Below are 25,684 nucleotides of genomic sequence, written 5' to 3'. Positions count from 1 at the left end.
TGAAGTTATAAAGAAGGCAAGACAGCAGCTATACTTCATTAGGAGCTTGAAGAGATTTGGTATGTCAACAAATACACTCAAAAATTTCTATTGATGTACCACGGAGAGCATTCTGACAGGCTGCATCACTGTCTGGTATGGGGGGGGGGGGAACACTAATGCACAGGACCAAAAAAAGCTACAGAAGGTTGTAAATTTAGCTGGCTCCATCTTGGGTACTAGCCGACAAAGCACACAGGACATCTCCAAGGAGTGGTGTCTCCTTGAAAATGTCCTGGCAGTGTACATTATTAGGAACCTCCTAATAATGCCCTTTTCTTACTGTTAACAACAGGTAGGGGGTACAGAAGCTTGAGGCACACACTCAGCGATTCAGGAATGGCTTCTTCCCCTCTACCATCCAATTCTTAAATGGACATTGAACCCTTGGACTCTACCTCATTTTTTAAATATATACTATTTCTGTTTTTTGCATGATTTTTAATCTATGTATACTGTAATTATTTATTTTTTCCCTTCTATATTATATATTGGATTGAACTGCTGCTGCTATGTTAACAAATTTCACAACACATACTGGTGATAATAAACCTGATTCTGAATGGCAAAGGAAACATGAGGGGCTGAATGGCTTACTTTCTCATGCGCTCTAATGTAATGGTGCAGATGAAGAATTATTGGTTAAAAAGTGGTTCTGTTTAAAAAAACAGAAAATGCAAACGATACTCAAAAGTTCTAAGAAAAAATAGTTTTGAAGTACATACATCATTAACAGCCCTTATATTCATTAAATACAAGAAACACAATAAAATCAATGAGCCTGTGCCGAACAGGACAAACCAATGTTCAAGACAACAAACTGCAAATACAAGAAGAAAGAAAAAAACTAAATGAGGAATAATTATGAAAAACATGAGATGAAGAGTCCTTGAAAGTGAGTTGATAGGTTGTGCAAACAGTTCAGAGATGGGGTGAGTTAAGTTATTCCCACTGGTTCAAGAGCTGAATGGTCGATGGGTAATAGCTTCTTGAACCTGGTGGTGTGGGTCTTTACGCAGCAGTGAGAAGAAATTATGGCCTGGATGTTGGGGATCCTTGATGATGGATGCTGCTTTCAAGCAACTGCACTCCGTATAGATCTGTTCAATGGTGGGGAGGGCCGTATTCACTACTTTTTGTAGGCTTTTCTGTTCAAGGGCATTGGTGTTTCCACACTGGCCGTGTTTCGCTGGCACTGAGTGAAAGATTGTTGTTGTGGCACTAGCCAGCCAAATTTTCTATCTCCCTCCTATATGCTGATTCGCCACCATCTTTGATTTGGCCAACAACAGCTGTGTCGTCAGCAAACTTAAATACGGCATTTAAGTTTAAAACTGAGAATCCAGTGCACAGAGGTATTGAGGCCTAAGTTTTGAAGCTCATTGTTAAGTATTGTGCGGAGTATAATATTGAATGACGTGCTACTGTAGTCTGTGAAGAGCATCTCAATCGGTCAGTCAGCTTTTGAACAGAGGTAAACGACGACCCTTCATCGTTCCGTGAAGCAGACTCCAGCCCGCTGTCGTCGATGGTCGACCTCTGCCTCTTCACGGCACAAAACAACTCGAGCTGGCCTGGTCGAGTTTGGCACTGCGCCCGCTGCGCGGGATCCGGAAGTAGCTGGCGTCCGATCTTGCGCCACGGACCGAGGTGGAAGTTACCTCACAGAGAGCGCGAGGCCGCACCGGGGTTAGAGCGCATGCGTGGGATCGAACGGCGGCTGAAGCGGCAGTAACGTAGAGCGCGACTAAAGCGGGCCTGGTGAGTGGGCCCGAAACGGGGCGTGGGTGAGCTCAGGAAAAGAGAGTGGTGTGGGGTGGGTGAGAGAAGGAAATGAAGGAAAAGTTCGGAAGGTTGCGGAGGAGAGAGAGAGAGAGAGAGTGCGAGCGCCTCAGAAGGGTGAGGAAGAGAGAGTGAAGTCGAGCCCCTGGAGGGAGATGGGTAGAAAGAAAGAGTGTGCACTTGGAAGAAGGAGAGGGACAGGGATTTGGGGGGAGGGGAGAAAGAGAGATTCTTTGGACGAACGGAATGGGAGGGAGGTCCGTCCCCTGGAGGAAGGGAGAGAGCGTCCCCTGGAGGGAGGTAGAGGAGGGAGAGTCCCGAAGAGGGACGGTCTCCTATATGGAGAGGGGAGTGGGAAGGAAGGTCTCCGGGAGGTGTGGGGATGGGAGGGAGGCTCTCCGGAAGGGAAGGAAATGGGGGGGGGGAAGGGAGGGAGGGAGATGGGGTAGGGGGAGGGGGTAATTGAGTGAGGAAGTCCCCTGGAGGGAGGGAATAGAGGCAGGAGTTTGTCTTGATGGAGGGGGAAGGGAGGTCCCCCCTGGAGGGAGATAATGGGGGAGTGGGAGGGAGATCCCCTGAAGGGAGGGAATGGTGGGGGAGGGAGGTTCCTGAGGTGGTGACAAGAGTGGGAGCCAGGGAGGGGCACTGGAGAGAGGATTATTTAAGAAAGGTTGCTTTTACGTTATATATATCATTAGGTTAATTTTCATTCTAAACTACATGGAGTAGAGTCATAATTAAAGATTTTAACTCTAATACATTGAGAAAATTACGCAAATTTGATGTGCTTCAGCTGGTTTGGGTATTGAGAAGTTAAAGTATAAGAAACAACATTTGGTATTTTGAAAACATGAAATGCATTTTAAAATCTTCATCTTGTCCCATTTTGCCATCAGGCCTTGTGCATGAAACTAAGTTCTTTGGATAGCAACTTGATTCTATTAGACTGTACGACATAGGAGCAGAATTAGGCTATTTGGCCCATCGAGTGTGCTCTGCCATTTCATCATGGCTTATTTATTTTTCCCTCTCAAACCTATTCTCATTGTAATGTTTGCCCTTACTAATCAAGAACATTTCAACCTCCCCTTTAAATATACCCAATGACTTGGCCTCCAAAGCTGTTTGGCAATGAGTTTCATAGATTCACCATCCTCTTTCTAAAGCAATACCTCCTCATCTCTGTTCTGAAGAGACACCCCTTGGTTCTGAGGCTATGTCCTCTGCTCTTAGATTCCTCCACTAAAGGAAACATCATCTTCACATCCACTCTATCTAGGCCTTTCAATATTTGATAGACTTTAATGATATTCCCAGGGATTTGCCTGGTGGCTGCTGATGGAGTAATAGCTCTCTGCTGGTGCTCCTAATTTACTTTTGTCTCCAGTCTTTTAAAATACTACTGTCAGACGGATTATTATATTACTATGACTACCAAAGCAGCTTTGGAAGCTGTTACGGGCTCAATTCAAAAGCTTACTGAGGAGTTTCAACAGTTCAGAAAGAAGTGTTGGCTGATTCGCAACAAATCAGTGCTGAAATTAAACAAATAGCTACAAAATTTGAAGATATTCAAGCAGTTCTAATCAAGCATGATAAGAAGATAAAGGAACATGAAGAGGTTATTACTATACTGGGTGAGAGAATGGATGATTTGCAAAAGATGAAAAACAATCCCAAGTCCAATGAAATACTGAGACAGAAGATTATTGATTTGGAAAACAGAAGTAGGAGAAACAACTTACGAATCTTGGGAAAGGAGATTGTCCTGAAGAATTCTTTGCAACCTTTTTGATGGAATTATTCCCTGATATTATAAAGTCTTTGCCTTTGATTGATCATGTTCACAGATCACCTATCTACGGTTCGACTTCAAAATCAAAACCAAGATCAGTCATTATATGTTTCCATGAATTTCAAATAAAGGACTGTCTGATTTGTGATGCCTGTGGAAAAGCTATGATTGACTACTAAGGTCGGAAGATTCGTATTGTTGAAGATTTTTCATCAGAAATTATGGCAGAAAGCGTTAAGTTTAAAAAAAGTTATGGTGGAGCTATACAGGCAAAATTTTAAGCATTCCCTTCTTTCTCTGGTGGCTCAACTGAGGATCACAATGGGAGATGGATCATTTAAATGGTTTTGTATGAAGGAGCAGGCACAAGAAATTTTAGACTCAAAAAATGGCTATACTTACATTGAATAGATCAAACATCTTGCAAAAACAGATGTACTATATATATTAAAATGCTTTAATATTTTTCAGTATGAATAATTGCTCTTTCTGTTTGATAAACCTGTCTAAGCTTGATTTTTACTGTATATTATTTAGTCTTGGTTGGAACAGTAAATAACCTTGTATTCTTTGGAGTGGTTCCAACAGGCTTTCTAAGGGAATGTTTTCAGTGTGGGTAGATAATGGTTGTTCTTTGACTGATTTTCTCTCTTTGGGAGGAGAGAGGGTGATGGGGGGGTTCTTTTTTCTTGAAGCTAATTTGGGAACCTAGTCAATTCTGTTGCTTAGCTAATATTATCTCAAGGTTTATTATTTGAGTTTATATACATTTCTCTGATTGCTACTTGAACCTTTCTTATAAATAGTTTTAAAATGGATCAAAGTATTAATTTACTCAGTTTTAACGTGAAAGGGCTGAATCACCCCGTGAAAAGAAATAAGATTTTTGCCTATATTAAAAAACTTACAGAACCAATTGTGTTTCTTTAAGAAATCCATGTACGTAAGTGCGACAATTCACGCTGTTTTAATTGATGGAGACGATCTCATTTCCATTCCTCGTTTTAGGCCAAAGCCAGAGAGAGGGGTTTCAATCCTTATAATAAAGTTCCCTTTGTTCAACATAAAGTAATTTCTAATACTAATGGTCATTTTGTTATAGCATCAGGAAAACTAAATAAGTAACTAATGGTATTTGCCAGTGTGCATGCTCTGAATATAGATGACCCAGGTTTCCTTGAGCATTTTTTTTCCATTTTTGCCAGATCAAAGTCTGTACTCATTGGTGATGGGTGGAGGCTTTAATTGTTGCTTCGGTCCAGTTTTAGATTGTTCATCTTCTGAACTAATGATACCAAATAAATCAGCTGTGTTTATTAAATCTTTTTAAATGAAATGTGGTATTGTTAATGCTTGGCGTTTTTTTTCAAAGAATATTCATTTTTCTCTCATGTCCATCATACATATTCCAGGATTGATTATTTTTATCGATAGCCAAATGATTCCATTAGTTCGATCCTGTGAATGTAAAGAGATTGCTGTCTCAGATCATGCTCCTGTGCTCCTATCTTCAAATCTCCCTGGTCTTCTTCAAGCAAATAGGTTTTGGCCATTTAATCTAACTTTGTTATCTGATAAAGATTTTTTAAGGTTTATGGAGAGACAAATTACTTTTTTTTGGAAGAGAATACATTAGAGGAGACTTCTAGTCTTATCAGATGGGATGCCTTTAAGGCGTATATTAGAGGACAAATTATTTCATACTGCAAGTATTAAGAAAAAAGCTAATAAAGAGAGAAGTGATTTACCTAATCAACTGAAACAGTTAGACCAAGAGTATGCCTTGGCTCCAGAACCTGTGTTATATAAAAGACGTGTTGAAACTAAAACTAAATATGATCTCCTTTTAACCTATTCAATTGAAACCCAACTCCTAAAAGATAAAAGTTAATTTTATATTCATGGAGATAAAACAGGTAAATTATTGGCTGATCAAATTAAAACCTTTATAGCTAAACAGATTAAAGAAATATGCAAAGCTAATGGTGATAGGACAACTGATTGTTTAGAAATAAATGATACTTTTAGAGAATTTTATTCTGAACTCTATAGTTCTGAATCTTCTAAGGATAACACTGTAATGAACAATTTTTTTAGACCAACTAAACATTCCTGCAATTTCTGCTGACAACAGAAAGTTGTTGGAACAACCTACTTCTTTTGAGGAAATTGTTGAGGCTGTGCGTTCATTACATTTGAGGAAAGCTCCGCGTCCAGATGGATTTTCTGGAAAGTTTTACAAGATCTTTTCCTCACTGCTTATACCTCATATATGTTCAGTTTTTTTGATTCATTCACTTATTCTTAAAAATAATAAGGATCCAACTGAATGCTCTTCTTATAGACCAATTTCTTCACTTAATGTTGATACTAAGATCCTATCTAAAGTTTTGGCCCATAGGATTGAAAATATTTAACTATCTGTCATTTCCGATAACCAAACTGGATTTATCAAAAATCAATATTCTCACTTTAATAGTCGTTGGTTATTAAATGTTATTTATTCTCCTAACATGATATTGGAATGTGTGTTAGCCCTAGATGCTGAGAAAGCTTTCGACAGAGTTGAATGGAATTATTTATTTAAAACTTTAGAAAAATTCAATTTTGGACCTGTTTTCATTCAAAGGATTTAATTACTTCATTTAGCTCCTTCCATTAGAGTTATCACTAATTCTCATAATTCCAAACCATTTAAGCTTCAATGTGGCACTAGACAAGTCTGTCAGTTGAGCCCTTTGCTTTTTGATCTGGCCTTAGCCATTGCCTTTCGAGAATCTAATATCACTGGTATTTTAAGGAGAGACACTGTTTACAAAGTCTCGCTGTACGCTGATGATCTGCTGCTGTTTTTAATGTTGAGACTTCGTTACCCCATGCACTTTCTTTACTCTCCTGTTTTAGCCAGTTCTCAGGTTATAAATTAAACCAACATAAAAAATAAACTTTTCCCTGTGAATAATTTGATACCAACAAATTCTAACCTTCCTTTTAAAAATTGTAAGAAACCAATTTACCTACTTCAGTGTAACAATCACTTAAAACTATAAATGTCTATTTAAAGAAAATTTTCTTACCCTGTTGAATCACACAAAAAGGATACTATCAAATTGGTCGCCTCTATCGTTATTGCTGATCAGCTGAATTAACTATCAAAATGAACATATTACCTAAATTTATATATCTTTTTCAGGCATTGCCTGTTTTTATTCCTAAATCTTTTTTGATTCTATTATATATGGAAGAATAAGCATTCTAGATTAAATAAAATTCACCTTCTGTAAGATAAAAAGAATGGAGGATTAGCCTTATCAAACTTTAGATTTTATTATTGGGCAGTTAATATAAGAAATCTTACATTTTGGTTATATTACATTAATCGTGAGGATTGCCGGATGTGGGTTTTTTAGAAGCTAACTCTGTTAATAAATTTTCTATTATTTCTCTTCTTGGATCCTCACTTCCTTTGTCTCTGAGCAAGTTAACTGGTAATCTGGTAGTTAAACACACTATAAGAATTTGGATACAATTTGTCTTATTGAGATTTTCTCTTTCGAATCCCATTTTTTTCCGAATTATTTTTTTAAGCCCTCTAGGATTGATGTGGCTTTTAAAGAATGGGATAGATTAGGTATTAAATGCTTTCAGGACTTGTTCGTAGAGGGAAGTCTTTTTTTGTTTGAACAATTGTCAACTAAAAATAGTTTACCTAAAACTTTTTTTTTGATACCTACAAATAGGCGATTTTATTTTTTATGGTCTCAAATAAGTACATTTCCTAAAAGTCCTGATAAGAATCTACTGGATGTAATTTTTAATTTGAAACCTTTTTATAATGGATATAATACACACACTCACTCACTTACTCTCCCTCTCTCTCTCCCCCTCCCTCCCTCTCTCTTTGTTGGAGGAAAGGCTATTATTTTGGGACATCTGACTTGCATATTTTGGCTTTTATTTCTCTTATGGCTAGAAGAACCCTCTTGCTTAAATGGAAAGATGCGGCCCCTCCTATTTATGCCCAGTGGTTACGTGATGTGATGTCATGTTTAAACTTGGAGAAGATTCGATGTTCAATCTCTGAATCTAGCCAAGACTTTCGAACATTGTGGGGATTTTTTTTGAATTATTTTCAAAACCTTTGATTTTGTTAAAGCACAGATGATGACTAATAATTTTTTTTCTTTTACTAATCAGCTTCGGTCTTGGTAGTGGGTGAGATTTTTTTAATATAATAAAATTACTATTTCAATGTTACAAATTAATTAATCTGTATGAATGTAGGGTAAGGAGTATTCATATGTGACTTAGTATAATGTATTTATATTTTTTCTTTTCTGTATTCCTATATGTAAATTAATAAAAATATTGGAAAGCCCTTTCATTCCTGCAATCATTCTCGTGAACTTCTTCTGGACCATCTCTAATGCTAGTACATCTTTTCTTGAGGACTCCCATGTCTCTTTGCACCTCTGATTTCTGAATTTCCTCCCTGTTTAGAAAATTCTCATTGCCTTTATTCCTTCTATCACTACTTTGACTGTTTTCCTAATGTGTCCAAACATTTTCCTAATGTTTCCTGCTTCCTCAATCCTACCTGCACCTCTGTGTATTTTGGCCACAAAGGCATCGATTCCATCATCCAAGTCATTGACATATAATGTGAAAAGAAATGGTTGCAGCACCAATCCTTTTTTGAATCAATAATTTATTCGTGTATGCCATCTTTCCTTACTTTTAAAGCTAAGAGAACTATCAATTATTCATTAACTTTGAAGGACTGTATATAGTATTTGGCATGAAACGTGATGAGCAACAAACTGACTATTTTGAGGACAGATATATCTTTCTCATTGGGTAACAGATTTGTTTTTGGCTGTACTCATTTGATTGGAGGATGGCTGTGTGGATGAAGAACAGGAGGCATTTATGAATTTATTTTAAGGACAAGTTGGTATTCCTAGGTAGCAAGGGAAAGAGGTAGTGGAGAAAATGTTCTTGCGTCATAAAAAAGCATATTCTACAACTGGAACTTTGACTTAAATGAAACCAACAATTTGAGCACACTGTTTGGGGGGGGGGGGAATGTGTGTGTATGTATGTTGGTTCAGTTTATTCTTTAAATAATTTAAAATGCCCTAATGTTGCAATACAAGTGACTTTTGACATTTGTTTCTGGAGATGGTTTTTGTTCCTGTTGCATCTTTCTCTTTGTGTTAACCTAATATTTGATTGCTCACCTGATCAGATTTTCCATTTCAGATATTTGGTTGTTGGATGATTCTTGACATTTGAAATAATCCTCAATTTGTATAAAAGGTTAAAAGGTCAAATTTAATGTCAGAAATGTATGACTTCCCGTAAGATGGCGATTATTTAGTCGCTTCAGATTTTTGCTCCGTTATATTTCTTATCTTCGCACTATGTGTCTCCCTTTTTAAACCTTAGTTCGTTATTTTATTTGGTTTTTTTTTCTCTGCCTGCGAATATGTCTATCTTAAGGCTACAAAAAATACTAAACCTCCATGTCTCTGTCGGCCGAGATTCTCTATCCTGGAACAGAATCGACAAGACATTCTAACTGATATCAAGACTGAATTTAGAGCCTCTATTAGTCAGCTGGAGTTAAAATTGGATCAGATTAACGCCAGAGTGGATGACCAAGCCGAACATTTATCTCGCATCGACCTAACATCTGAAGATTTAAAATGTCATGCTCAGCATCTGGAAACTCTCTGCTCCAACTTAACGGAGCAAAACAGCAAACTTACTTCCAAAATGGCGGATCTTGAAAATCAGAGCAGGCGCTGCAATCTGCGAATTCTCGGTTTGCCGGAGGCCACCGAAATGGGTTCTTCTGTTGAATTTTTCTCTTCTTTTCTCTGTGAGATTTTCAGGAAAGAATTTCTCCCGACTCCACCTGAGCTAGAAAGAGCTCACAGGGTTTATGTCCCTCGAGCTGTTTTGGGTTCTAGACCACGGCCAGTTATCCTGTGTTTCCATTGATGTCAGGTGAAAAGCCGTTTGATTATGGAGGCACGCCGAAGAGGTACTCTGACCTTCCGTAATAATACCATTCGTATCGTGGAAGATTATGCCCCCCAGGTTCTGAAGATGCGTGCCGAGTTCGAAGGCGTTATGAAAGGGCTCTTTAATTGTGGATTCTAACCTTCTCTCCGTAATCCTGCCAATCTTCGAATTACACTTACTACTGGAGAATATAAGTGGTTTAAATCAGTTAAGGAGGCTGACTTGTTTGTTGCAGATCTTCCAGCCATCTTGACTTCTTCGGACCCAGTTTGATTTTCTAAAATGTCTGATAAGTATTTCTTGAATTAAAGTTTTTTTTTGCGAACTCAGACTCTACTTGAATAACTTGGACATTAACTACTGAGATTCTAAGGGTTCTAGTTAGTCTCTCCCTGGACTTGGTGTGATTTTCTTAAATAGACGATTTAAATTAAATGTTTCCCTGTGGACTTAGATTTTACTTGTGTAATTTACTTTTGAATAACTTTAACTATAGAGAACTACAATTGGTCTTAATTTGTTTCGGAGCTTGGAGTTTCTTATTGAAGGTCTCCCTGTCGATTTATGGTATAAGACGTGCCTTTTTTTTAAAAACGGCTGATATGTACTCTCTTTAAATATAAAATTTGCCCCTTTTTTACCCCCCTTTATCTTTCTCTTTCAGTTTTTCATAGTTTCTCATGGGTAGGTTAGCTCTTGATTTTTTTTTGTATTAAGTTTTATTTTTTCTGATGAAGTTGTTCCTATTTGTAATTTTGCTTTCTAGTGCATAAATTAGTTAGTATTTGCTATATTATTTACACGGAGCTTATGTTAATGTTATGGAACTGGAAGTTGTTTTTGGGGTATCTTTTTTTTGTAGAGCTTGCTGCTTTTTTGGGTAGCCACCTAGTTTTGGGTTGCGAGGGTGGGGTGGATTCTCCAGTCCCAACAGTACTTATTGTTTTTCATGTTTTTCCTTGCTATTCAGGACATGTTTGTGTCCTGATCTTATTGATTTATGTTTATATTTTTGCTCCAAACTGTTATTGCAATGTTTGTTTTTTATATATGCCTACTACCTTTTACGTATTAACAATTGATAATGGTTAATACATTGAAATTTGTGAGCTGGAATGTAAAGGGATTGAATCATTCTGTTAAAAGAAGGAAGGTCTTCTCCCATATTAAGCAACTTAAAGCTGACATTGCTTTCCTCCAAGAAACTCATATTCGTAGTTTTGATAATTCTCGGCTTACCTCAAAGTGGGTGGGTCAGCATTTTCATTCATCCTTCCCGGCCAAAGCTAAGGGGGGGGGGGGGGTTTCCATTCTTATTAACTCAAATATTCCTTTTGAACTCCATAGTAAGATATCTGATACAAATGGCCATTTTATTATTGTTTCTGGTAAATTAAATAATGCTAAAGTTGTACTAGCTAACCTGTATGCTCCCAACTCTGACGATGTTAACTTTTTTGAACTTTTTTTTTCTCATTACCAGATCTGAATTTATGTTCTCTTATATTGGGTGGCGACTTTAACTGCTGGTTAGACCCAAAATTGGATCGATCGTCCCCTGTTATTAGATCACCTACTAAATCTGCTTTAGCTATTCACTCTTTTCTTTCTATGGTATCTCTGATATATGGCGTTTCCTTCATCCTATTGAGAGAGATTATTTCTTTTTTTCACATGTTCACCATACTATTCTTGTGACTATCAGGGTATACTGATCTCCGATCATGCCCCAGTTACTTTGTCTCTAAATTTTCCTGGTCTCCCTCAGAGGAATAAACATTGGCGTTTTAACCCGATTTTATTATTGGATGATGATTTTCGAAAATTTATTAAGGATCAGATAACTTTTTTTTAAACACTAATACATCATCTGAAATTTCATCCCAGATTGTCTGGGATGCTATGAAAGCATTTTTGAAGGGTCAAATAATTTCATATACAGCGTATCTTAACAGAAAGTCCCATATAGAGCGATTAGACTTAATTAATCAGATTAAAGAATTAGATTAATTATATGCTCAGGCTAAAAACCCCGAATTATATAAGAAGCGTGTAGAACTTCAAACTAAATTTGACCTTCTCTCTACTCAACCAGTTGAACGCCAACTTCTTGAAAGTAAGAATCGCTTTTATATTCATGGTGACAAATCTGGTAAATTTCTAGTTAATCAGTTGAAACGTTCTAAAGCTAAACAACATATTAGAAAGATCCGGAAGGAGAACGGGGATATTACATCAAATCACTCAGAAATTAATGACATATTTAAAGATTTTTATTCTTGGCTTTTTTCCTCTGAATCTCTGAATGAGAATATTTCTGTTGATCTTTTTTTAAATAGCTTGAATATCCCTTCATTTTCATCTGATTCTAAAGCAAAACTTAATGAGCCTATATCATTAGAAGAAGTATCTTTTGCATTCTCTGCACTGTCTTCAGGCAAATCTCCTGGACCTGCTGGGTTCCCCGTAGAATTTTATAAATCATTCTCTTCACTTCTTTCACCTCAGTTACTCTCAGTACTATCTGATTCATTTAACTATGGTAAATTGCCACCCTCATTTAATGAGGCATGTATTATTCTTTTATTAAAAAAGGGCAAAGATCCAACAGAGTGTTCCTCGTACAGGCTGATTTATTTGCTTAATGTTGATGTTAAAATTTTGGCCAAAGTTTTGGCTCATAGATTAGAAACTGTTTTACCCTCTGTTATTTCTGATGATCAAACTGGTTTTATTAATATTCGTCTTCCTTTCTTTAATATACGGCGTTTATTCAATATTTTATATTCATCTTCAACTGGGACTCCTGAATGCGTTATCTCTCTCGATGCGGAGAAAGCATTTGATCGTATAGGGTGGAACTACCTCTTTCCGGTTTTAGAAAAATTTGACCTTGGTCAAAGTTTTATCTCTTGGATCAAATTGCTATATTTATGTCCTACCGCTTCTGTTCTGACTAATTCTCAGCAATCCCAGTTATTTAACCTTAAACGTGGGACCCATCAAGGATGCCCCTTAAGTCCCTTTCTTTTTGATTTGGCTGTAGAGCCTCTGGCGATTGCATTTCGAAGCTGTACTGAATTGACGAGGATCTGGAGGGGTGGTGTTGAGCATAAAGTTTCTCTTTATGCTGATCTATTACTTTTTCTTTTACCTCTAATGTTTTCACTTGATCAATTTAGCCAGTTCTGTGACTATAAACTTAATTTACATAGGAGTGAACTTTTCCCAATTAATAAAGAAGCACAAGTATTAGCATTTCGTGACCTCCCCTTTAAAGTAGTTGATAATCAATTTACCTACCTTGGTAGTACAGTTACAAGGAAGTTTAAAGATTTTTTTGTGAAAATTTTGCCAATCTTTTGTACTCTACAAAACGGAGTTTGTCACAATGGTCACCTCTACCTATGTCCTTGGTAGGTCGTATTAATGTTATTAAAATGTATATTCTCCCTAAATTTTTATATTTATTTCAGTCTATTCCAATTTTCATTTCTAAAACCTTTTTTGATTCCTTAGACTCTATTATTTTGTCCTATCTGTGGAAAAGTAAGCGTTCTAGAATTAATAAAGTTTATCTTCAAAAATCTAAAAAAGAGGGTGGCATGGCCTTACCTCATTTTCGTGTATACTACTGGGCAGCTAACATTCGTTGTCTTATCTTCTGGTCTTTTTTTCATAGCCAGTCTGATCGCCCTAATTGGGTAGCAGTGGAGCTGAATTCCACTAAAGATCTATCTATTTCTGCACTTCTTGGTTCTGCACTCCCTAGTAGTTTGTCTAGACTAATTGTTAATCCTCTTGTTAGACATACTTTGCGAATATGGGCCCAGTTTAGGAAATTTTATGGTTTTTCCCTTTCTAGTCCTATCTTACATATTCTGATTCAATATTTTATGATTGGTATAGAAAGGGCATTAGGTATTTTGAAGATCTTTTTATCGATAATTGCTTTGCATCCTTTCAACAGCTCTCTGCTAAGTTCAATCTACCTAATGCCCATTTCTTTAGAGATCTCCAAATTAGACATTTTATCAATCCTTTATTTCCCAACTTCCCTGAAATGCCCGAGAAAAATGCTATGGACTTATTTCTTTCTATTATTCCATTGGGTAAAGGCTTAATATCTTTTATTCGTGATAAATTAGTATCCTTATGGCATGCCCCTGTGGATAAAATCAGAATGGCTTGGGAGCATGATTTAAATATCCCTTTATCTGATGAGGTTTGGGACTCGTTTCTCAAATCGGTTAATTCAACTTCTCTTTGTGCTCGTCACTGTCTTTTACAGTTTAAGATTGTTCATAGGGCCCATATGTCCAAATCTAAACTATCTCAATTTTATCCTAATATTAGTCCTCTTTGTGATAAATGCAAAAGTGGCGAGGCTTCTTTTATTCATATGTATTTGACTTGTCCTAGTCTAGAGTAATTTTGGAGAGATGTTTTTATAACCTTATCCTGTATTCTGAATTGCCACTTAGAGCCTAACCCTTTAATTGCTCTGTTTGGTTTCTTGGGTGAGACAGATATACGCTTGAGTTGGACTAAACTTGAGTATTATCTTTTGCTTCTCTCCTGGCTAGACGTCTAATTCTTCTTAGATGGAGAGATGTTGCCCCACCCACGCGTGCTCAGTGGCTTAACGATATCATGTCCTATTTAGAACTTGAAAAAATTCATTATTCAATTGTTTATTAGGATATAAAGTTTCATAAGGTCTGGGGACTGTTTGAGTATTTTCATAACTTTCTTTTTAATTAAGTTTTTTTTTCAGTCCCTTGCTTTCAGCTTTTTTTGGTTAGTAGGCATTATTATCTTCTGTTTTCAATTGTATTGAATGTTCTGATTTATATTTTCTACATTTTGTTTTGGTTGGTGTGGAGTTTTTTTTGTGGGGTTGGGGGTGGACACTACCTTTACACGACTTCAACTTGGGTGCTTTTTCAATTATTTTATTTTGTATTATATTACTATTGTATGTTCATCTTGCACTGTACTAATTTCCTGTTTTGTTTTTGGGGTTTTTTTTTGGTTTGTAGTGTTGTAGAAAATGCATTAAAAAATCAGTAAAAAAAAATGTATACAATATACATCCTGAAATGCTTTTCTTTGCAAACATCCACAAAAGCAGAGAAGTGCCCCCAAAGAATGAACAACAGTTAAATGTGAGAGCCTCAAATTCCCCCCACCCCAGCTACCCCCGTGCGTAAGCGGTAGCGATCACCCCTCCCCCCCACCAGCAAGTAAAATGCACATCAGTACCATCACCGAGCCCAAGCGTGTGCTAAGCAATAACAAAGACACAGACCAAAGTTATCCCAAAAGCTTCGTGTTTCATCTGACAATCGACAAACCAAAGGTTCTCTCTCTCCCTGGCAAGGAAGAAGGGAGGTACCCCCCATTTTCACAGTGAGTGGGAGACACAAAACAACCTGCTGGTTTATGATGTTAAAAGTCCGTTTTGTCAGTTTTTTTTCAAGTTCTCTGTCCTAAGGTCACAAAGACCTTGGGTCTTCAGACCCACAGCGAAACATTTTCCGGCCTCCTCAACGACACACCAGTCTCCTGCCATGACCCCAACCCTCGATCCGCCTGTCTCCAGAGCCCTGGGATCTTAGGCTTCTGAACACGATCGAAACTCAGGCCAAACCCTTGGCAAGTCGAATAACGGCCAGTCATGGAACCCTAAGAATGGGCCCCATTCTTGCAAAGAACCGAAGCCTGTGTGTAACTCCAGGTAATGGTCTTCAAAAGAACCCTGAAAGGGAAAAATAAAGATATTAAAGATAGAAATAGAGCTGTTTCCGAAGATGCAAGCAAAGGAGTTGCTGTTAGGTGCCATCATTCCTCCTAAGCTCCGCCATCTCTGTGATGTTCATAGTTTTGGCAATGTTTGAGGAAATGCAATTAAATCCTAAGGTTGAAATCATAGGTTATAATACTACTTGTAGTTAATAAATGATATTTAACAAAAATGTTATGAGATGGGAGACAAAGGGACCAGTTTGGAATAGTTGAAAAATGTTTGGAGAAATATTTTGATTAGAAATAAAGTACAGTTTAAATGGACCAAGTATGTGACTCCAGTTCCCCATATTCATCAGTTCTCTGAATTTTTGAGAAAAAATACCTGCCTTCCCTTTTTTTAAACTCCAATGATCTAATATCCACAACACTGTGCTTTGTAGAATTCCAGAGTTTCACCACCGTCTGTGAAAAGTTCCTAACCGCCTCAATTTTAAATGACTGTTCCCTTAGGTAGGTAGAATGAGCAAAGAGGTTCTGCTGAGGGAATTTGAGCAGCTAAGGACTAAATTTAAAAAGCAGAACCAAAAAGGTGATAACTTCTGGATTACTTCCTGAGCCATGCGCAAATTGGCACAGGTTCAAGAAGATTGGAGTTAAGTACTTGGCTCAAGGATTGGTGTGGGAGAAGTGGGTTTGAATTGATGGGAAACTGGTGCCAGGATTGGGAAGGGAGGGAGCTCTTCCATTGGGATGGGTTCCACCTGAGCCATGATGGGACCTGAATCCTGTCAATTTGCAAAACCAGGGCTCTGACTGCGGCTTTAAACTAAACTGCGGGGAGGGGTGTTGGGTTCAACAAATTGGAGAAGTACGGATAAAGTAAAAGCAAAAGTTAACAAAGAGAAAGGTAAGGGTGGAGTGTAGAAAAGTAAAGTGCAGAAAAGACAAAGATTACTAGATTTTAAAAGCACAATGAGTGTGAAGGCACTTTATCTGAATGCCCATAATATTTGAAACGAGGTCAGTGAACTTGTGGCATAAATCAGTATAAAGGGGTATGATTTAGTGACCATTACAGAAACATGGTTGCAGGGTGGAGAGGATTGGGATATCAGGCAATACAGAAGGATAGGCAGGAAGTAAGGGAGGTGAGATAGCGTGAGATCAGGGTGATAGTGAGAGACGATATAAGATCTAAGGAGCAGAATGTTGAATCCATCTGGGTAGTGATTAGGAATATTAAAGGGAAGATAATCACTGGTGGGAGTTGTGTATCGGTCGGCGAATAATAACATTGCAGTGGCACAGGTAATAAACCAAGAAATACCTGAGGCATGTAAGAATGGAACAGCAGTTATTGTGGGGGACATTAACTTGAACATCGATTGGGTGAATCAAGTTGGTTGAGGCAGTCTTGAGGACTTCATGGAATACATGCATGATAGCTTTCTTGAACAGCATGTTACTGAACCTACAAGGGAGCATGCTATCTTAGATTTGGTCCTATGCAATGAGACCGGTAAAATCAGCTATCTTGTAGTTAGGGATCCTCTTGGAAAGAATGATCACAGTATGATTGAGTTCTTCATACAAATGGAGAGTGCAATAGTTTGATCTAAAACCAGAGTATGATGCTTAAACAAGGGAAACTACAATGGGATGAGGGAGGAGTTAAATAGGGTAGACTGGGAACACAGGCTATATGATGGGACCGTTGAGCAAGAGTGGAAGATTTTCAAAGAGATTTTTCACAGTGCTCAACAAATGTATATTCTAGTTAAAACCAAGGACAGTAAAGATGGGGGGAGCCAGCCATGGATAACTAAGGAAATAAAAGAAGACATCAAACTAAAAGCTCGTGTGTACAAAGTTGCCAAGAGTAGTGGGAAACTGGAAGATTGGGAAAACTTTTAAGAGCAACCACTAAGTGAGCAATAATGAAGGGAAGATAGATTATGAAAATAAACTAGCACAAAATACAAAAGCGGATAGTAAAAGTTTTTATAATTGTATGTTGGCCTCCTATCTTTCTGGACATCTTAGGAAATGGCTTGTTAGCCCTCACTGGCAGGCTCCCAATCAGCACCGAGAAACCCACCATTCTTTGGCCTCGTACATCTCGGGTATACTCACTCTGGTCCTGTCAAATCTGTGAGATTTGGACGTCTCTCCCATCCAAGCCCTGGTTGGTGTGAATTTGCAGACCTGATACAGCTTGTTGCCAGGAAATAACAGACCATACACTACATATAATTAAAGTAAGAATATTTATGAATATTAACTTAACTAAAGTGTTAGTAAAGAAAAGAAAGAAAAACCGAAAATGGCCCATTATAATTAAACAGTCAAATTCACAGGTGGGAGCTCGACTCTTCCAAAAGTCTTATTCACCGATCCTCAGTAGACTCCTCCACCTTACACCATCGAATCATGGTTCCCACTGAATTGAATCCTGTAACTGGCTCTTTCCAGTGTGTTCTCTCTTCAACCCCCACCGAATAAAGACCAAGGCTCAAACAGGTATCAGGCACACCGAGTCCCAGGTCTGAATCGATTACAACCGAGTCCCAAGTCCGAATCGAGTCCCTTCTCTCCTGACTGGATGGTCCACATTCCGAAGCACCCGTTATCCCTAACAATAACCCAAACACTGCTTCTACAGAAAGACCATTGAAATACTGTACAATTCTAGCAGTGAAACTTTTATCAGGGCATTAAATATAAAGCAGAAAAAGGTGGCTAAAGTGAACGTAAGCCCCTTGGAGGACGCGAAGGGGGAATTTATATTGGGTAATGAGGAAATGGCTGAGGCTTTGGATGACTGTTTTGTGTTGGTCTTCATGATGGAGGACACATCTAACATGCCAAAGAGAGATGATATGGATTCGATGGATCCAATACCCAAGAGGAAGTGCTGAGCAAACTTGTGGGCCTGAAGATAGATAAGTCCAGAGGGCCTGATGGAATGCTTCCTAGGTTACTGGAAAAAAAATGGCAGAGGTTATGGTAGAGGTTTTGCTGATAATTTACCAGAATTCTCTGGACTCTGGGCAGTCCTGCCAGATTGGAAGAAGGTGAATGGCATGACACTGTTTAAAAAAGGTTGTAGGCAAAAGGCAGTTAGTTTGGCCAGTTAGTTTTTTTTATTAGTTTTTTTTTATACATTTTCTACATAACTACAGATAAAAGACCCCCCAGATCAAAATGCAGGACATTGATACAGTGCAAAAATAAGCATACAATAACAATCTGATACAGAGAAAGATAATTGAAAAAGCACCCAAATTGAAGACAAGCAAAATTAGTGTCCTCCCCAAGCCCCACAACACAAAACAAAAAAATGAAACTCCAGACCACCCACAACACAATATAGAGAATATAAATCAGGACAATCAAACCCCCAAACTGTGAATACACTTAGCAACAGAAGATATTAATGCCTACTACCAAAAGAAAAAGCAGCTGAAAGCAAGGGACTGAAAAAAAAACCTTAGGAGGAAGGTTATGAAAGTACTCAATAAAAGGTCCCCAGACCTTATGGAACTTTAAGTCCGAATTAAGAACTGAATAATGAATTTTTTCAAGGTCCAAGCAGGCCATAATATCATTAAGCCATTGAGCATGCGTGGGCGGGGCAATATCTCTCCATCTAAGAGGGATTAAAAGTCTAGCCAGGAGAGAGGCAAATGATAATATTCGACACTTAGACGAACTCAGACGTAAATCTGTCTCACCCCAGAAACTGAACAGAGCAATTAAAGGGTTTGGTTCTAGGTGGTGATTCAGAATATACGATAACATTATAAAGACATCTTTCCTAAATTTCTCCAAGCTAGGAGAAAACCAGTACATATCCAAAACCAGTACATATGAAAAACCAGTACATATGGTACATATCCAAAACCAGTACATATGAATGAGAGAGGCCTCGCCCCTTTTGGATTTATCACAAAGCGGACTGATGTTAGGGTAAAATCGAGATGATTTAGACATATGGGCTCTATGAAAAATCTTAAACTGTAAGAGGCAATGGCGAGCACAAAGAGAGGTTGTATTAACCGATTTGAGAATCGAGTCCCAAGTCTCATCAGATAAGGAGGTATTTAAATCCTGCTCCCATGCCATTTTAATTTTATCCACAGGGGCACGTTGTAAGGCTGCTAATTTATCTTGAATACTTGATATTAAACTTTTACCTAGTGGATTAATGGAAAGAAAAAAGTCCATAACATTTTTCTCAGGCATTTCAGGGAAGTTAGGAATTAAAGGAACAATAAAGTGTCTAATTTGGAGATACCTAAAAAAAAATGAGCATTGGGCAGATTGAACTTAGCAGAGAGCTGTTGGAAAGAAGCGAAGCGATTATCAATAAAAAAAATCTTCAAAATGTCTAATGCCCTTCCTATACCAATCATGGAATGCTGAGTCATACGTCGTGGGTAGAAAAAGGTGATTATGTACGACAGGGCTGGAAACAGAAAAACCATGGAAACCATAAAATTTCCTAAACTGAGCCCAAAAGTGTGTCTAACAAGAGGATTAACTATTAATCTGGACAAACTACTAGGGAGTACATAACCACGAAGTGCAGAGATAGATAGTTCTTTAATGGAGCTCAACTCCATTGCCACCCAATTAGGGCACTCGGATTGGCCATGGAAAAAAGACCAAAAGGTAGCACAATGTATATTGGCTGCCCAGTAATATAAACGAAAGTTAGGTAAAGCCATGCCACCCTCTTTTTTAGGTTTTTGGAGATAGACTTTATTAATTCTAGAGCGCTTATTCTTCCACAGATATGACAAAATAATAGAGTCTAAGGAATCGAAAAAAGATTTAGGAATAAAAATTGGGATTGATTGAAATAAGTATAAAAGTTTAGGGAGAACATGCATTTTAACAAAATTAATATGACCTACCAAAGACATAGAGGTGACCATTGTACCAGACTCTGTTTTATATTATATGCAAGATTGGCAAAATTTTCACAAAAGAGATCTTTAAACTTCCTTGTGACTGTAATCCCAAGATAGGTAAATTGATTATGGACTACTTATGGAGATCACGACATATTAATTCTTGTGCTTCTTTATTAATTGGGAAAAGTTTGCTCTTATGTAAATTAAGTTTATAGCCAGAGAACTGTCTAAACTGGTCAAGAAGTGAAAACATTGGAGGTAAGGATGTAGACAGATTTGAAAGAAAAAGTAATAAGTCATCAGCATAGAGAGAAACTTTATGCTCAACACCCCCTCTCCAAATCCCGGTCAATTCAGGACAGTTTCGAAATGCTATCGCCAAAGGTTCTATAGCCAAATCAAAGAGAAAGGGACTTAAAGGGCATCCCTGACGGGTGCCACGTTTGAGGTTAAATAACTGGCATTTCTGAAAATTAGTTAAAACAGAGACAGTAGGACACAAATACAGCAATTTGATCCAAGAGATAAAACTTTGACCGAAGTCAAATTTTTCTAAAACTGCAGAAAGGTAGTTCCACTCTATACGATCAAATGCTTTCTCCGCATCTGGAATCCCAGTTGGAGGTGAATGTGGAATATTGAATAGACGCCGAATGTTAAAAAAAGGGAGACGGTTTTTAATAAAACCAGTTTGGTCATCAGAGATAATGGAGGGAATAACAGTTTCTAATCTATAAGCCAAAACTTTAGCCAAGATTTTGACATCAACATTAAGCAAAGAGATTGGCCTATACGAGGAACACTCTGTTGGGTCTTTACCCTTTTTTAATAAAAGAATAATAGATGCCTCAAAAGAGGGTGGTAATTTGCTGCAATTAAACGAGTCAGATAATACTGAGAATAACTGAGGAGAAAGAAGTGAGGAGAATGATTTATAAAATTCTACGGGGAACTCATTAGGTCCAGGAGATTTCCCTGAGGACAATGCAGAAATTGCAAAAGATATTTCTTCTGATGATATAGGCGCATTAAGTTTGGCTTTAAAATCAGATGAAAGCGAAGGAATATTCAGATTATTTAAAAATTGATCAACAGAGATATTGTCATTCAAAGATTCAGAGGAATAAAGTCGAGAATAGAAATTTTTGAATGCGTCATTAATTTCTAAATGATCTGATGAAAAGTCTCCGTTCTCCTTCTGGATCTTTGTAATATGTTGTTTGGCTTTGGAACGCCTCAGCTGATTGGCTAGAAATTTACCAGATTTGTCACCATGAATATAAAAGCGACTCTTACTTTCGAGAAGTTGGCGTTTGACCGGTTGAGTAGACAAAAGATTGAATTTAGCTTGAAGTTCTACACACTTATTGTATAGTTCAGGATTCTTAGTTTGAGCATACAGTTGATCCAATTGTTTAATCTGGTTAATGAGGTCTAATCGATCTGCACAGGACTTTCTATTAAGATTTGCTGTATAGGAGATTATTTGCCCCCTCAGATATGCTTTCATGGCATCCCAGACAATCTGGGATGACACTTCAGGTGATGTATTAGTGTTAAAATAAAAGGTTATCTGATCCTTGATAAATTTTAGAAAATCATCATCCGATAATAAAGTCGAATCAAACCGCCAGTGTTTATTCCTCTGGGGGAGACCAGGAAAGTTTAAAGAGAGAGTAATTGGGGCATGGTCAGAAATCAGTATACTCTGGTAATCACAAGAATAGACAAATGGAATGAGTTGGTTATCGAGTAAGAAGTAGTCAGTTCTAGTAAAGGTATGGTGAACATGTGAAAAAAAAGAATAATCTCTCTCAGTAGGATGAAGAAAACGCCATATATCAGAGATACCATAATTAGAGAGAAATGATTGGATAGCTAAGGCAGATTTAGTAGGTGGTCTAGTAACAGAGGACGATCGATCCAACTTAGGATCTAACCAACAATTGAAATCGCCACCCAGTATAAAAGAGTATGAGTTTAAGTCTGGTAGTGAGGAAAAAAAACGTTCAAAAAAATTAACATCATCAAAATTGGGGGCATACAGGTTTGCTAGTACAACTTTAGTATTATATGGTTTACCAGAAGCAATAATAAAATGGCCATTTGTATCAGATATCTTATTATGGAGTTCAAAAGGAAATAGTTGAGTTAATAAGGATGAAGACCCCCCCCCAGCTTTAGCGGCAAAGGATGAATGAAAATGCTGACCCGCCCACTTTGACAAAAGCCGGGAGTTATCAGAACAACGAATATGAGTTTCTTGAAGGAAAGCAATGTCAGCTTTGAGTTGTTTAATATGTGAGAGTACCTTCCTTCTTTTAACAGGATGATTCAATCCCTTTACATGCCAGCTCACAAATTTAAATGTACTAGCCATTATCAATTGTTAATGCATAAAAGGCAGCAGGCATACAAAAAGTCAAGCAATACAATATCAGTCTGGGAGCAGAAATGTAAACATAGATTCGTAGAATCAAAACATAAACATGTCCTGAGTAACAAAGAAAAGCAATAGAAACAGTGAGTGATGTTAAAACTGGAAAACCTACCCCACCCTTGCAACCCACAACTAGACGGCTACCAAAAAAAGCAGCTAGCTCTACCAAAAAAATTAACCCAAATATGACTTCCAGATCTGTGTCATTAACAACAGTTCTGTTTAAATAATATAGCAAATGGTAGCTAGTTTATGCACTGGAAAACATAATTACAAATAGGAACAACTTCTGCAGAAGTATAAAACTTAATACAAAGAAAATCAGAAGAAAACTAAAACTAACCTACCGGCGAAAAATTATAAAAGATTAAAAGAAAAGAAAAAAAAGGAGGGAGAAAAGGGGGAAATTATAAATTCAAAGAGAGTACTTATCAACCATTTACAGAAAAAAAAGGGCAGCAAAACTTAAACTGTAAATCAACCAACAGGGAGGCCTTCAATAAAAAACACCAAACCTCCAAAGCAAGTTAGAGTCAATTGTAGAACTCTATAGATAAAGTTATACAAGAATAAAATAGATTACACAAGTACAATCTAAACGTCCGCAGGGAAGCATTAAGCACAGAATATCTATTTAGAAAAAACGCACCAAGTCCAGGGAGAGATTGTCTACATCCCTTAGAGTTTCAACAGATAGTGTCTGAGTTATTCAAGTAAAGTCTGAGTCCGGAAAAAAATACTTTTACTACGAGAGGTACTTATCCACCAAATTAGAAGGTCCGACCGAGTTCCGAAGACGACTGGATGGCCGGAAGACTTCCAACAAATGCCTCAGCCTCCTTCACTGACTTAAACCACTTATATTCTCCATTAGCAAGCGTAACTCGGAGATCGGCAGGATTGCGAAGTGAGGGTCTAAATCCACGATCGAAAAGCACCTTCATCACGCCTTTAAACTCAGCACACATCTTCAAAACCTGGGGGGGCATAATCATCCACAAAACGAATGGTTGAATTTCGAAAAGCAAAAGTACCTCTGCGGCACGCCTCCATAATCAAACGGTTTTTCACCTGGTATTGATGAAAGCACAAAATTACCGGTTGTGGGCGTGAGCCCAACATTGTGTGGGGGACGTAGACTCTGTGTGCCCTTTCAAGCTCAGGTGGAGTCAGAAAAAATTCTTTCCCAAAAATCTCACGAAGAAAATCGGAATAAAACTTTACGAGGGAACCCTATTCGGTGGCCTCTGGCAAACCAAGAATTTGTAAATTGCAACGTCTGCTCCGGTTTTCAAGATCCACCATTTTGGAAAAAAGTTTACTATAATTTTCTTGTAGGCTGGAACAAAGGGTCTCGAGGTATTCGACACGGCGTTTTAAATCATCAGAGGTCGAGTCGATGCGAGATAAATGTACAGCATGTTCGTCCACTCTAGCGCTGATCCCATCCAATTTGGCACCCAGCTGGTTGAAAGAAGTTCTAAATTCCTTTAAAATATCTTCTTGGTGTTGTTCCAGAGCAGCGATAATCTCAGTCGGCGGAGCCATAACTTCCTTTTTCCCGGATTTAGAGCTTCTGATAGACTTTATAAGATAGATGTGTTCGCAGGCAAGCAAAAGAGACCTAATAAAATTCCTAACTAAGGTTTAAGAATGTAGACATACAGTGCAAAGATAGGGAAAATAACGGAGCAAAAGTTCGAAGCAGCTAAGCAATCGCCATCTTACCGAACGTCTGGCCAGTTAGTTTAACATCTGTAGTTGGGAATATGCATGAAGCTATTGTGAAAAAAGAAATAGCAGGGTATCTGGGGAAAAATGGATCCATCAGGTAGACGCAGCATGGATTCAGCAACTGTGCATGATATACATTAACGATCTGGAAAAGAGGACTGAATATAGTGTATCTTAGTTTGCTAATGGTATTGAGTGGAAAAGCAAATTGTGCAGAAGATGCAGAGAGTCTGCAGAGTGTTAAAGATAAATTAAGCAAGTGGGCAAGGGTCTGGCAGATGGAGTACAGTGTTGGTAAATATGAGGTCATCCACTTTGGAAGGTCAGGTTATTTAAATGGTAAAAGATTGCAGCAGTGCAGAGGGACTTAGAGGAGTGCTTGTAAATGAATCACAAAAGGTTAGTTTGCAATTACAGCAGGCTATCAAGAAGGCAAATGGTACGTTGGCCTTCATTGCTAGAGGGACTGAATTTAAGAGGAAGAAGGTTATGCTGCAACTATATAAGAGTACTGGTGAGGCTGCATCTGGAGTACTGCATGCAGTTCTGATCTCCTTGGCTCTGGAAGCGTTGCAAAGGAGGTTCACCAGGTTGATTTCAGGGATGAGGGGTTTAGACTGAGGAGAGATTGAGTTGCCCTGGACTGTATTCACTGGAATTCGGAAGGATGAGAGGGGATCTTATAGAGACATAAAATTATACAAGGGATAGATAGGATCGTGGCAGGGAGGTTGTTTCCACTAGTAAGTGAGACTGGAACTAGGGGACATGGCCTCAAGATTTGGGGGAGTAAATTTAGGAGGGAGATGAGGAATTGCTTTTCTCAAAGAATGGTGAATTGTGGCATTCTCTGTCCTATGTATCAGTGGAAACTATCTCAGTAAATATATTTAGGACTAGGTTGGATAGATTTTTGCATAGTAGGGGAATTGAGGCTTATGGGGGTGGCAGGTAGGTGGAGATGAGTCCATGGTCAGATCAGCCATGATCTTACTGAATGATCTTACTAAATGGTGGCGCAGACATAACAGGCCAGTTGGCCCACTCTTACTTCTATTTCTTGTGTTCTTACCTTGTAACTACAGTTTATAATCTTGTTCTAACTCAGGAAACATCACTGTATTTTGATTCCTTTTGCTGGCAACATCCATCATTCTTTCTCCTCCCCCCCTCCCCCCCCCCCCCCCCCCCGTG

The 25,684-nt window shown here is 38.0% G+C and overlaps 1 protein-coding gene across 3 annotated transcripts in view; it reads left to right on the top strand.

The window, feature by feature from the left end:
- Nucleotides 1-1,715: 1,715 nt before the first annotated feature.
- The window catches only part of LOC132400977 (cullin-9), a 314,674-nt gene continuing 290,705 nt past the window's right edge, over nt 1,716-25,684 (top strand). The window contains exon 1 of one of the 3 annotated variants that reach the window (XM_059982631.1): nt 1,716-1,800. The gene's annotated coding sequence lies outside the window, so the exon portion shown is untranslated. The remainder of the gene's footprint in view (nt 1,801-25,684) is intronic. The other 2 variants (XM_059982629.1, XM_059982630.1) reach the window with 2 other exon arrangements.

This window comes from Hypanus sabinus, chromosome 10 (genome assembly GCF_030144855.1).
Source record: "Hypanus sabinus isolate sHypSab1 chromosome 10, sHypSab1.hap1, whole genome shotgun sequence".
NCBI classification, from domain to species: domain Eukaryota; kingdom Metazoa; phylum Chordata; class Chondrichthyes; order Myliobatiformes; family Dasyatidae; genus Hypanus; species Hypanus sabinus.
Note: the sequence above shows the minus strand (reverse complement) of the source record. Positions and strands in the feature narration are given on the sequence as shown.